Raw genomic sequence first — 15,487 nt, 5'->3', positions numbered from 1 at the left:
TCCGAGGCAGCAAGATGGCGATGCCACCACCAGCTTGTGAGGGCGGAGGGCAGCCAGCAGGGCCCGAGGCGGGGCAGACCTCCTGGGCTGCTTCACGCAGCCCGTATGTTTATAGGTGTCTGAGGAGCCAGTGCAGTTGCCCTGAGGACAGGTCCTTTGCCCTGCATTACTGCAGGAATGTTTGAAGCCAAAGAAGCCTGTCTGTGCAGTGCATCGCAGCACTCTGGCACCTGGCATCTGAGCTGTGGGACTGAAGCAGCCAATGGACAGCACGGAGACTTCTTGCCACGGCTGCCATAAAAATTTCTTAAAAAAAAAAAAAGAAAAAGAACCGCTTGGAGCACTTGACATGTGTCCCTTGAAGTTGGGTGGTCACAACTATGTATGTCTCATATGTAAACAACTTCTAAAAGTCAAAGTCTGGCTGGAGCTGCTCATGTAAAAAGAGAAACACGAAGTCTGCAGTAGGAACGAGTCACTCATCTACCACAGGCAGCCAGAGGTGCTTGTTTTTCAAGAGTCAGTCGTGGTCCCTGCAGAACTGGGCTAGAACTGAGTCCTCCTAAAAGGAACCCAACATACAAGGCCTAAATGGATGGGGGACGTCAACCAGTAGAGCGTCTTTTTGCAGTAGAAGCCAGGAGCTGAGGGAGGAGTTGCCTATGAGGTAAAAATCGACTGTGGGATGTCACAGGTTTTAAAAAAATATTTCAACCAAGACGCAACTTCAAAAGAGAGTTTCTGATGGCAGTAGAACCTTCTTCTATATTTTCCTTTCAAATGGTAAATGACTTGATGAGCATCGTTTTTAATGCAGAAAAGTGACACCTGCCAACAAGCTATGAAGAAACCAGCCTAAACATACAAGGTTATGCAGACGTGGAAGAACTGAAGTGTATGAATTCCTAGCTTTAAAAATTCAAACTAAGGTTTCTGAGTGGAGAGCCTATGGTTGCTCTGTGAGACTCATCTAGGCCTTATTTTCCAGTGAGTAGAGGGCACTGGTGGTCTTCTGACATCTAGGTCACCGCAAGGCTAAATGCCAAGATTTTATGAATAATTAAGGACTTCCTATCAAAATGTTTGTTTAGCTTAAGGACAAAGGGTTTCTGTTTTCTGGTCTTAAGGAAGAATGCAAGGGTTTGATTGGCATAGAAAGGAGTGTGGGGACAGTGCTGAGAGGGAGCCAGCAGGAAGGGCCCTCACCTCCGCAGTCAAGTGCCAGAACTTGATCTGGGCCAGTGCCCAGGAGCCCCAAATCTGCCTCTAGTCTGGAGAGTTTGTTAGGAAGTAGGATTGGGCCTTTAAGACAATCTTGTGTGTACCTTGTCTGCTAACAGCATGATGAGTGTTTACTAATACTCTACGTTATTTCACGGAAAACGCTCCCTGCTACATAGTGTTGAAATTACATTCAGAGATTTAAAAAGAAAACTGTGTGTGTAGCAATATTTTTCCACAAAACTGAGTGCAAAATATCTTTAACAAATAATGATGGTAGTAAGAAATATTAGATGTAGTCATGCAAAAATGCATCTCATTTTACAAAGGCTTACAACATTTACAAAATATCCCCTAGGTTTTTAGACTGTGAACCTTACAATCTTACCCATTTTTCTTTGCATTTAAATGTGGCTGTTTGTCCAAAAAACATTAACATGCAAGTTCAGTGATCTCTAGTCTACCAAATATTCTCTCCCGCAGCATGAAGATGATAATGATGATTATAAAATACCACCAAACAAGACTGTACAAATAGATGAGCAGGCACACTGCAGGGCTGAACAGGGTCCAGTACGGTATAGGGAGCAATTTGACCAGAAGGATCCTGGGCACAGACTTGCAAGGTGGAATTACAGTCTGTCCCATAAAGTAAAAAGTCTTCTCCCCCCAGGAGAAGAAGCACAGCCTCTCTTCTTTCTCCTCCCACCACTTGTGGTACCAGAGCTGGAAGTCCTCCTTGGACTTGGGGAGGGTGTCCACTGGGTATCGGTGGACATGGAAGTGGATTTCCTTGGAAAAGTCCTTGAGGAGGACGTGCCTCTCTGTCTGAGGAATGTTATGAGGGTATGCCACCGTGATGTCGTGGACAGCGTCCAGGTTCTTACCTTCTCTTAGATGGTCTACTACAAAAGTAAAGCCTGTAGTTCTTGGATGTTAAGACATTTTCATATTTCTGAAGTCCATTCTTTTTAGCAAATTCATTACTTCAAGCTGTGCTATTTTCTGTGAGATCAGTCCCTTCTGGGGATATGAGGAGTTGAAGTGGTTCATGGATATCACAAAAATAATTAATCACATTTTCAAAAAAAAAAAGAAAAAAGTAACTTTGTTGTTGTCGTCTTCCCTGGAGCCTTTTAGAGGTTTTATCCTTTTCTTTACAGTCAAGAAATTTAACCAGAACTTGTGTAGATGTATATTTTTATTTTTCCCATCTTAGTATATAGTGAGTTTTTACAAATTAAAGACTTGAGTCTTCTATAGCTCAGGAAAATTTTCATCTACACTTCTTTGATTATTTCCTGCCTTCATTCTTTCTGGTCTTACATTAAACTTCAAATTTAACTTTCAGATCAACAACTTATTCTTGACCAATAGCCATGCAAATTGTTAGCCTTTCCCTTGATTTTTTTGTTGTTATTTCTTTTCTCATTACTCATTTTTCACAGTCTCTTGGTCTTGTTTATGAATTTTAAATTATCCCCAATCTCTGCAATTACTAAAAAATAAGTTTGTGTGAGGTTATAATCTATTTCCAAAATTACCTGTTTTTACTTAAGTTGGTCCTGTTTTTTCATATTGTCCTCCTTTCTATACTATTGATTTATCTCAGATGTTTGATGATTTTTCATTTTCTATTCCTATTTATATGCAAAGCTCTAGATTAATCTAAGGACACAATTTGAGATTACTTTGTGGTTCTGATGTTTCTCCTGTCTTCTATGGGAGGGAGGGGGTGCTAACTATAGGTTCTCTAGAAATGCATAGGGTGAGCTACTTGATAAACTCCCCCTAGTGTGCCTAGGTAGGTGGAAACAGGCAGGCTAAGTACTCCCAAGTTTGCCATGTAAGGAGAGTTCTGAGGAAGTGACAAATATTGGTAGATTTTATGTCTAAAAGAAGCTGCAGTTTTTTCCTTATCTACCTGTTACAAAAGTCTAGTTACCTGAGGGTCTACCTTGATTCTCTATTCATCCTCAGTATTTAATATAAGAACTATGTCTATATGCAGAGCCTGTTAATTGGTAAGGCATTCTCAGCACATTGTCCTAGAGCAAATTCTAAACCGAGAAGCTCCATAAAAGGAGGGATGTGAAGAACTAAGGGGAAGAATGTTACCTAAGGTACACTTTAAGAAATTAACATGGAGCAGTGTGGCCAAAATGGCAAAGTAAGAAGACCTCACCTCCTCCCATGGGCACACCAAAATTTAAAATATTTACAGAGCAACTATCTATGAGAATGACCTGAAGACTAGAAGAAAAGATTTTCCACAACTAAAGATATAAAGAAGGAACCACAGTAAGATGACTAGGAGAGGTAGAGAGGAGGTATAGTCAAGACCCACACCCCTGAGCAGGTGACCCACAATGGGAGGATAAACACAATTGCAGAAGTTCTCCCCAGGAAGCAAGGGGTCCAAGCCCCACATTGGGTTCTCCAGCCCAGGGGTCCTACACCAGGAAGATGAGGCCCCAGAATGTCTGGCTTTAAAGGCTGGCAAGGCTTGTATATGAGAGAGCTAAAGGTCTGTAGGAAAAAGAGACTCCTCTCTTAAAGAGCTCATGCACAAACTCACGTGCTTTAAGTTCTAACACAGAGGCAGTAATTTGCAAGGAGCTTGGGTCAGACCCACTTGCTGATCTTGGAGTCCTCCTTGAGAGGTGAGAGGCAACTGGGACTCCCCCTGGGACACAGACATTGATGAGAGACAATTTAGGGAGCTCATTCTACCATGAGGACACTGATGCTGGCATGTGCCATTCTGGGGTCTTCCCTCTAGTCTGTTAGTGCCAGGGGCAGGCCAATACCAGCTCCAGGGCCCACCTCAGGACACAGCCCCACACACCAGTGGGCCAGCACCAGCACCGGGGCACCCACCTGGGCCCCACAGTCAGCACCCCCTGGGCCCAGCCCCAACACCAGTGGGCCAGTACCAGTCCCAGCGCCTCCCCCAGGTCCTACAGGTAGCTTCCCAGGCCCCAACCCTGCCCATGAGCAGGCCAGCATTAGCCCTTAGCCCCCATAGGCCCTGCAGGCAATTGCCCCAGAACCTGGACCCACATACCAGCAGGCCAGCACCAGATCCAAGACCTCACGAATGCTACAGCCAGCATCCCCATGGCCCAGCCTCACAGCCAGTGGTCAGGTACCAGACACAGGACGCCCCCAGCCACAGAGCAAGTCGGCCCAGGACATGGTCCTGCCTACCAGAAGGCTGGCACCAGCCTTGAGACTGCCCAGGGAATGTAGCCAGCTGAACCGAAACCCAGATATGCCCACCGATGGGCAAAGAAATACTGCACAAGGCAGAGCCTGGCAGCCAACCAGGTCAGGGCCCAGCCCTGCCTACCAACAGACTCACATTAGCACCACAAAATAAGGGCCATGCAGCCCACATAGAGGGCAACCCTGCACATATAGCCCTGGTGACCAGAGAGGAGTGTGCTGTTGTGCCCTACAGAACATCTCCTACAGAAGGCCACTTCTTAGATCAGGAAATGTAACCCACCTACCTAATACATGGGGAAAGAAAACACAGAGACTTAAGCAAAGTGAGGAGATAGTAAAATATGTTTTAAGCAAAGGAACAAGACAAAACCTCAGAAAAGAAGTAAATGACAAGGAGATGAGCAATTTAACAGGTAAAGAATTCAAAATAATGATCATAAAGATGCTCAAAAAACACAAAAGAAGAATGAAAACAGTGAGAATTTTAACAAAGTTAGAAAATATAAAGAAGAACCAAATAAAGCTGAAGAATACAATAAATGAAGTAAAAAATATACTAGAAGGAATCAACAGTAGATTAGATGATAGAGGGGAATGGATCAGTGAACTGGAAGACAGAATAGCAAAAATCACTCAAGCTAAAGACAAAAGAATTTTTTTTAAATAAGGATAATTTAAGAGACTTCAGGGACAATATCAAGTATACTAACATTCGCATTGTAGGGGTCCCAGAAGTAGAAAAGAGAAAGAAAGTGACAGACAACTTATATGAAGAAAAAAAATAGCTGAAAACTTCCCTAATGTAGAAGAGGAAACAGAATTCCAGGTCCAGGAAGCACAGAGTCCCAAACAAGATTCCTCAAAGAGGTCCACACCAAGACACATTATAATTAAAATGGCAAAAATTAAAGATAAAAAGATAATCTTAATAGCAGTAAGAGAAAAACAACTAGCTATGTACAAGAGAACTCCCATAGCTATCAGCTGACTTTTCAGCAGAAATTTTGCAGGGCAAAAGGGAGTGGCATGATATATTCAAAGTGATGAAAGGAAAAAAAAAACAATGCTACAACCAAGAATATTCTACCAGGCAAGGTTATCATTCAGATTTGAAGGACAGATAAAATGTTTTACAGACAAGCAAAAGCTGAAAGATTTCAGCACCACTAAGCTGGCTTTACATAAATGTTAAAGGGACTTCTCCAAGCAGAAAAGAAAAGACCACAACTAGAAATAGGAAATTCGCAAAAGGAAAAATATCACTGGTAAAGGCAAACATACAGTAAAGGTAGTCACTTATAAAACTAGTAAGAAGGTTAAAAGACAAAGGTATTATAATTATCTATATTCACAATAAAAAGTTAAAGGATACACATGAAGAAAGATGTAAAATATGATGTCAAAACATTAAGAGTGAGCAGGTGGAGTAAAAATGCAGGTTTGTTAGAATGCATTCAAACTTAAGAAATCATCACCTTAAAATAATCATATACATAAACAAAAATATTAAAATATATTTTAAAACAAATACTGTAACAAGAGACAAAGAAGGACATTACATAATAAGAAAAGGATCAATCCAGCAAGAAGATATAACAATTGTAAATATGTATGCACCCAACATAGGAGCACCTAAATACATAAAGCAAATATTACATAAAGGGATAAATTAACAGTAACACAATAACAGTAGGTGACTTTATCATCTCACTTACATCAATGGACAGATCATATAGAAAGAAAACCAATGAGGAAACACTGCCCTTAAACAATACATTAGATCAGACAGACTTAATTCATATCTAAAGAACAGTCCATCCAAAAGCAGTAGAGGGACTTCCCTGGTGGTGCAGTGGTTAAGAATCCGCCTGCCAATTCAAGGGACATATGATTGATCCCCAGTCTGGGAAGATTCCACATGCTGCAGAGCAACTAAGCCCATGTGCCACAACTACTGAGCCTGCGCTTTAGAGGCCATGAGCAACAACTACTGAGGCCGCGTACCACAACTACTGAAGCCCGTGCACCTAGAGCTCGTGCTCCACAACAAGAGAAGCCACCACAATGAGAAGCCCACGCACTGCAATGAAGAGTAGTCCCCGCTCACCACAACCAGAGAGCCGGGGGGCTCACCACTGCCCCCACGTGCAGCAACAAAGACCCAACGCAGCCAAAAATAAATAAAATAAATTAGTTTAAAAAATAAATAAAATACTGTTTAGAAAAAAAAGAAACAAAAGCAGTAGAATACATATTCTTTTCAAGTGCACATGGAACATTCTCAAGAATAGATCACATGCTAGGCCCCAAAACAAGTCTCAGTAAATTTAAGAAGACTGAAATCATATCAAGCATCTTTTCCTACCACAACACTATGAGACTAGAAATCAACTACAAGAAAAAAACTGCAAAACACACAAACACATGGAGAATAAACAATATGCTACTAAACAACCAATGGGTATTGAAGATCAAAGAGGAAATTTTTTAAAAGGCACAGAGACAAAGAAAACAGAAATTCAACAATCTAAAATCTAAGGGACACAGCAAAGCAGTTGTAATGAGGAAGTTTATAAAAGCCTATCTCAGGAAACAAGAAAAATATGAAATAAACAATTTAACCTTAAACATAAAGGAACTACAAAAGAAAAACAAAACCCAAAGTTAGTAGAAAGAAAGAATAAAAATTAGAGCAATTATATAAAACAGAAACCATAAAAAAGCAAAGATCAATGGAAATAAGAGCTTTAAAAAGATAAACAAAATGATAAAACTTTAGCCAGACTCATAAAGGAAAAAAAAGGAGAGGGCCCAAATAAAATCAGAAATGAAAGAGGAAACATTACAATCAACACCACAGGAATACAAAATATCACAGGAAATTACCATGACCAGTTATATGCCAATAAACTAGACAACCTGAAGAAATGGATAAATCCCTAGAACCATACAATCTCCTAAAACTGATCAGGAAGAAACAGAAAATGAAGAGACAGATTACAAGTAATGAAACTGAATGAATAATAAAAAAAAAAACTCCCATGTACAAAAGTCCAGGACCAGATGGCTTCACAGGTGAATTCTACCAAACTTTAAAAATGAGTTAAATACCTACCCTTATCAAAATATTCCAAAAATTTGAAGAGGAAGGAATGCTTCCAAACTCACTTTACAAGGCCAGCATGATCCTGATACCAAAATCAGACAAAGACACCACCAAAACAAGAGAATTACAAGCCAACATCTATCATGAACATAGATGCAACAACTCCTCAACAATATATAAGCAAAACAAATTCAACAATACATTTAATGATCATACAACATGATCAAGTGGGATTTATCTCAGGGAAAGAACGTTCCAATACCGACAAAACAAAATTATGATACAGCACATCAACAAACTGAAGGATAAAAATCATATGATCATCTCAATAGAGCAGAAAAGGCTTTTGACAAAATTCAACATCCAATTATGATAAAAAACACTCAACAAAGTGGGTACACAGAGGAAATTACCTCAACATCATAAAGACCACATATGACAAACACAGAGCCAACATCATTCTCAACACTGAAAAGCTGAAAGCATTTCCCCTAAGATCAGGAACATGACAAGGTCGCTCACTTCACCACTTTTTATTAACATAGTATTCAAGTCTTAGCCCCACAATCAGAAAAAAAAAGAAGTAAAAATACTCCAAATTGGAAAAAAAAGAGGTGACACTGTCACTGTTAACAGAGAACATGCTACTCTACATAGAAAATCCTAAAGACACCACCATAAAACTTAGAATTAATAAATGAACTCAGTAAAGTTTCAGGATACAGAAATCTGTGTGTTTCTATACACTAACAGTGAACTAGGAGAAAGAGAAATTAATAAAATAATCTCATTTAAAATTGCATCAAAAGGAACAAAACACATAGAAATAAATCTAACTAAGAAGGTGAAAGACCTGAACTCAGTAAACTAGAAGACAATGATGAAAGAAATTGAAGACCACACAAACAGATGGAAAGATCCACAGTGTTCTTGGATTGGAAGAATCAATATTGTTAAAATGACCATACTATGCAAGGTAATCTACATATGCAAGGCAATCTACATATTCAATCCAATCCCTATCAAAATACCAATGGCATTTTTCACAAAACAAGAATAATTCTAAAATGTTTATGAAAATACAAAAGACCCTAAATAGCCAAAATAATTTTAAGAAAGTAAAACAAAACTGGAGGTATCATGCTCCCTGATTTCCAACTATACTACAAAGCTACAGTAATCAAAATAATATGGTACTGGCACAAAAACAGACACATAGATCAATGGAACAGAATAGAGAGCCCAGAAATGAATCCAAACTTATATGGGCAATTAATATATGACAAGAAGGCAAGAATGTACAGTCAGAGAAAGACAAATACCATATGATATCACTTACATATGGAATCTAAAATATGACACAAATCAAACTATCTAAAAAACAGAAACAGACTCACAGACATAGAGAACAGACTTGTGGTTGCCAAGGAGGGGTAGGGGAGGGATGGATTGGGAGTTTGGGATTAGCAGATGCAAACTATTATATATAGAATGCATAAACAACAAGGTCCTAAAAGGAAGTGTATTTAATACCCTGTGATAAACCATAATGGAAAAAAATATAAAAAAGAATATATATATTTATATACACACACACACACACATATATATATATACACATATATATACACATACATATATATATATATATATATATATATATACACACACACAACCGAATCACTTTGCTGTACAGCAAAAATTAACACACTGTAAATCAACTGTATTTTAAATAAAAAAATAAATAAAACGTGAAGTTTTAAAATACCTTCTCTGATTTCAACACTTCACTATCCCTTCCTTGTTTTAGCATTCTCCCAAAGTCATGGTAATGAGGGATAATATCAGGAAAAGTCAGATAAGCACTGGAGCCTTTGCTCCAAACTTTGAGACTGCCTGACTTCACTGTGCCCAGCCTACCTCCTCCATACATTACTCAACTCTACATCACAGCCTATGGACTTTCTCCTGTGTCCAGCATTAATAGGCTAGCAGCCAAGTTATTAAGATCCTACCTGTATCCTTGATAAAAATGAAGGCAACTTTTTTTTATTAAAGAAACAGTTTTTCTGGGTGATGTTGTTTAATAGATAAGGACAATGCCAGATGCAGAAGATGAGGCTGTAGCCCAGCTTAATCTCTAACTAGCTCTGATTCTCAACCTCCAATGCTTGAGCAAGTCCATCCAGAAGAGCTTCCCATCCCAGTTCTGAGCGAAACCACCTTCAGTGCCTACAGTAGAACTTTGGTAAATAACCTTTTAAATGCATCCACAGAAGCAATGATTGTTGACACAGATGATCTAAAAAGTGAGAGACTCTGGCAGTTCATAGTTATCACTCTAAAATAAAATACTTAAACTCACTGGTCCTCAGTTCTTTTGCTTTAAATAACTATGTTTTTCTGTGTGCTCTCTTAGGTCCTCCCAGCTAAATATTTCTATGAGCTACAGCAGAAGAATGAGACTGAGATTTGCCATAATGCTTGAAGGGAAACATCTGATATTAGAGCAGGGTGTTTGGTATCCACAGTGAGGACTTAGTATTCATGTAAGTCAAAAGTGTCTGCATTTGATATAGTCTATAATGAAAGACAGGCTTGATAAATAGCAATGGTTTGGAATTACAAATAAAGCCTTAGGGGTTGTCTCATTTATACAACCTTCCAAAGAATTACAGGCGGCCTAAATAAAGAGCCTTATTTCCCAGATCATGGTGAAGATCATTTTGGGTACAGCAAGAATTCCTTCAAAGGCTGGTCTTCCCTGATGTCCATGAGGTACCGTGTAACAATGTAAAGGACACAAATCTCAGAGTTGACATAACTGGATTGGAGCTCAGATTCCATTACTTCCAACTGTATGTCCTTAGGCAAACAAATTACCCTCTCTGATTTTGTTGGTTTAGCTATAAAATGGGATGTTGTTATGTGTATTACCTGCTTCAAAAGGTTATTGTGAAGAAAAATGATTTAATACATGTTAAAGGAATTTGGAAACAGAAAGGCTACATGTAATTATAAAGCTATTTTTAGGGGGAAACTTAAGTAGGCAGAATACACTTCTTTCTTTACAGAGGTCATAATCCTATTCTGGGGCAAGGAGCTAACTGATTAAACATCTTTTCCATGTCACATGTTAATAGCAAAGATTACAGGCTCCGACATTCATTTTTGCAATAGTAAGATCCATACATTAAAGCCACCATTTTTTTGTGTGCTATGAATCTCCCATCTGTTTTGTACTCTCTCCCAGAAAGAGACTGGTGTTATTTTTCAAAGTAGATGTCAGCTTTCAGGCTCCGGAGCTCCTAAGTGCATCTGAGCTGGTGCATCCTCCACCACCCGTCATCAGCAGATGGATCTTGTCTAAGTGATTTGGATTACTGGATAAGCAAGATTTGGAACATGAACCTGTTCAAGGAATATATGCTCAAGGAATGCATATATTTGGTAAAACAGGTTAAATGTGTATGTGAAAAAATCATATTTTCCTCTTCATTATTTCCAGTATTAAAAATAAAATAAATAAAACTGGCTTGCTACTAATGGCACTGAAGAGTCCAAAAAAGGACCAGAAACATTTGGCATTTTGGTGTTGAAGGAAAACCAGCCCTTTTTTGTTGTTATAATAAGTGAAGCCTGAAAGGACCATGCAGAGAGGAAGATGAATCTAAGCTATGTCAAACTAGCAGGGAAATGGCACCTGTGAAGAAGCCTATTGCCAACTTCAACGATGATTTGTCAGGTTTGATTAAAACCTGAATTAAGCAGTTCTCATTAGAACCTCAGAAGGACGAATTATGCAGCATAAATAGATTACTCATGCCCTGATAGAAACACTGGCACCACACACCCTGCTAGTAACTTTCAATTACATTGATAAATGAGAAGTTAAACTGTAATTTTTTTAGCACTATCCATTTTGTCTCTAATATCCTGCCACTTCTGTTTGTATTGTGACTAAAAAAACAAGGCCGCAATGAAACAGTCCTCTAGATTAGTGTCACACTCCAGACCAGGAGATAATGGGGGGTAGAGTTATGATTGGAAAAGGGACCCCAAGAAGAGTGAAAGGTGTTCTTTATCTCCAATGCTGCCCCAGGTATTTATTAAGGTTGTATAATAAGTGCATTTAGGACTTATCTTCACTTACAAATAAAATAGCCAGATTATGGGATAATCTACTAATGACAATGTCTTGAAAGTGCTATTGGAAAATTTAATGTCATTGGTCATGGACTGGACTTGTTAACTAGCCAGTGAGTCAACAGATTTCATTGGCCACAGTTAATCTTTATAACACTTCCAAAAAAGACACGGCAGCAAAAGCACTTAGCATGTTGGTCGCCATTTCCTCCCCTCAGCTGTTTATAAGCATCAAATAAATTTATATCTGATCTCATCCTTTTGGTTCCTGACACACAGTCATTTTTCCTATTAATGCAGATTGTGAAAAATTGGGCTAGGCATTGTGGGAAAGAAGGAAGGCGTCAAAAATGGATACCTGCATTTTCCGAATGAAACTGTTTTTTGGGGTTCTTTTTGCTCCAACTTTGAGGCCCATCTTTAGCATGGTGATGCACCCAATAAAACAAAAATCCAACTCCTCAAAGACTTGAAAAGCAGTATGCCTACAGGGAAGTCTCCTGTAGAGGGAGAAAAAGATGAACTGTATCTAATGACTCATACAAAAAAAAAAAAAAACTTCTTAAAATCTCTACCCGTATCTGCCTCTCCCTGGATTTCCAGTAGAGGAAGGAGCTGGTAAAACTTCTCACCCAACCTCAAAATTCCTCCAAACTTCCTTGGTTTCACTACTCCATCCCCTCTCCTGCTGCCCTCTTCTTGCTTCTGAACATTTTCTCTTCTTCCAAGCCCAAGTGTAGGCTAAGAATGTAAATGAAGTTTGCTCAGTTTCCTCCAGTTATCTTCTCCATCCATGACTCTAATCAGACAATTAAGAACCATGATCCAAGTACCATAACGAATGCTCCTTACAGAGGAGAAAGGGTCTCATCACTTACCTTTCAATATTTTTACCGCAGTTCTATTACACCAAGGGGCTGGGGAGACCTCTCCAAAAGAAATGAACGCTAGAAATTTCACTGACAGTGGTTTCTGCCGTCAAGGTTTGAAGGCAAATTCCTCTTAGCTTTTCATCTCACTCCAAAGCAGCTGTATGCCAGCTTAGATCAGAGGCTTTCAGAACCTTCCCCCTTTTATATAAAAGAACTTCATGTTGAGAGGAAAGAAATGTGAGAGGAAATTTTTAGTACAGAGGCTTAGAAAAGAAAGAGAAAAAAGAAGAGGAATGAAATTTTAGGTAAGAAACCATTAAAGACAAACTACATACTTCAAACTTATCCTGAAGCTTGGAGTAGGGAGAGAGACCATAAAGAAAAAAAGAGTCCCGAATCCTGGAATTAGAGTCCTGCTCTTCCATTTGTATTAGGAAAATCACCTCCCTGGGCCTCTGTTTACTCCTCTATAAAATCAGGGAATTTGACTAAAGGATCTGAAAAGCCCACATCCCTTGATTTTATGAATCCTTCTTCATCTAATTTGCCTTCTAACCATCGCTCTAACCACCCCCATCATTGCTATCATCCTCAGGATTTTAACTGTGTGCTTGTCCACACAGTCTGAAGATGTGTTGTGTTTTGCTTCATGTTCTATGCAAGCTCCAGCAGTCCCTGAATGCATGTACATTATCTCTATTATTAAATTCATCACCTACCAAAAAAAATAGTTTAATTACCTGATCGATTATGATACTGCACTAAGTCTACAGAATAATGACTTCACAGGAGTTAACAAATTAAGATAAATGAAGCTGCCATGAATGCAGCTACACACACAAAAAAAGAATAAATAGCATTAAATTAAAACACATCTGACCAGTAAGATGGAAGCTACTGAGTGTTTAGCCATGAACTATATATATCTATTAATATCTATATATCTAATGGATAATCTCTTTTGAAATAGTCACCTAGAGAAAAAATGTTCAGCTGTTAGAATTGTTCAGTGGTCACACACTAAACTCAGAGGCATTTCTATATTGCCCCTCCTCAACTTTATTTCCCAAAATGGAACTTACTGACTTTCTAATCTGACTTATTCCCTGGACTTAATTTTAAACGCTCTTGGTTTATTCTTAAGATAAGGATAAAAACCATGCTTCAGGTTCCAGAGGAAAGAAATTCAAAGGAAGAATTCTAAAATAACATGACTTAACTATTAGTATCTAATTTTCCAAGGTAAATACTGTGAAAAAAACAGCACTCACTTGAAAGTAAAAATTCTAGATTAAGAAAAATATTAGATTATTTTCTGTCATACATTCAATATGCCAAGCTCATCTTGGGAGTAAGGAGTGCTTTGGTGATAAGAAAACACTTCACATTAGGCCTCAGGATAAGATGCCATTACGTGCAAGGAAGGATCTGTTCACTGCTCAGCTCACTGCTGGGCACTAAATCAACATTGTTATGTGTCTGACCGAACAAGACACAAATCTTATTTACATTTCAGAAAACTGAGCATAAGTCATTGAATTATTTGCAGGAGGCTGAATCAGAGATAGAATGAGCCTTCTTAAATCCCTGGTTCTATTCTAAGACTTCTGACACCTAGAATCAGAACAGTGTTTGTAATAAACTGAATTTTGATTATTTTGATATTTTATTGAAAAAAATCTAATAAAATGATCAAAAGAAAAAAATTTTTTTTCATGCATCTCCTTTTTATCATACAAATCCTTCCCTTCTCTCCAGAATACTTAAGTAATACTCGAATATAAATTCACTGTAATATTCATATGGACCCAAAATAAATTTGATTCCATGTGAGGGCCTGAGAGAATCTCTTAATCATCAAGTCCTGCAGTGAGGAGAGAGGAAACATCCCTTAATTTTTTTCTTTTACAAAGTTATTTACATTGTTAAACAATTCTACAAGACTTAAAAAAAACAAATTCAACAGACCGCTGATCTCCCTCCCACATACACATTCACACCTTCCTTCCCTGACACTGAAATGTCTTAAACGCAGAATTTCATTGACTCCACCTCTCCAGAAAATCCACCTGCCTTCATTCAAGGGAAGGGAGCAGTGGGTACCTGACAGTGTGGGCTGAAGAAGGAAATCTAGGGATCAAGTTCTTAAACAGCCTTTCTAATAATAATCCTGCTTTTCAGTCCTACTCACAGTCCTATTTCAAAGATATCTCATGTCTCCATGGGACCCACACTGCCTTGCTACTGGGCTCCACTCCCTACCCAAACTACATTTCAACTTCCTTTGGTCTGCTGATTTCAGCTTTCGTCCATCTACTACGTTGCCACCTCCTCTATGGTTTCCTTGACACTGTGGATTTACAACTTTAAAAAAATCACCTTATTGCCCTAAAACTGGGGTTTTAAGAGGAATCATGAGTTCAACTGTTCGTGCTATACTTAGCCAAAAATCTGCTATATTTAGTCAAAAATTTCAACTTTCCTTTCTTACTCTAAACCCTTATATATTGATAATTGATCTGTATATTTTCTGTAACTTAAAAATAAATTTAAAATTAAGCCCATGGAATCCATGACGGTTCTTTCCCTACTCAGGCTTTCTATAAGTTTTCACCATTTTCTATTATGTGGCTAATTCTAGATGGCTAAACTTGTTTGAAGTTGGGTCTCTGACTCGGTGCACCCTTGTGTAGAGTCCAAATACATTCAAAATGATAATCAGCCAAAAAAAAAAATCAGTCATGTCACCCATGACTTATGAACTATTTTCATAATAGTTACGAAAACCAAGTGTTGGCTTTCTCTACAAAATGATTCAGGGTATAGTCTGTGGAGGTTTTTCCAAGAGTCCAGAGCAACCATGTGCCCCAGAGGTTGTTCAGGCAGCTGCTTATAAACGTACTTGAAACAC

At 38.6% G+C, this 15,487-nt stretch overlaps 1 pseudogene across 1 annotated transcript; it reads right to left on the bottom strand.

Moving 5' to 3' along the window:
* Positions 1-1,653: 1,653 nt before the first annotated feature.
* LOC309961744 (lysocardiolipin acyltransferase 1-like) lies at positions 1,654-4,230 on the bottom strand (annotated as a pseudogene). The gene is made up of 2 exons: positions 4,032-4,230; positions 1,654-2,376 (listed from the first exon to the last, which is right to left on the bottom strand). The product of its transcript is annotated as a lysocardiolipin acyltransferase 1-like (transcript).
* Positions 4,231-15,487: the final 11,257 nt, after the last annotated feature.

Source organism: Leucopleurus acutus (genome assembly GCF_964270905.1).
Source record: "Leucopleurus acutus genome assembly, chromosome: 5".
Classification (NCBI taxonomy): Eukaryota; Metazoa; Chordata; class Mammalia; order Artiodactyla; family Delphinidae; genus Leucopleurus; species Leucopleurus acutus.
The sequence above is the reverse complement of the archived record's forward strand: the minus strand, read 5'-3'. Positions and strand labels throughout refer to the sequence as shown.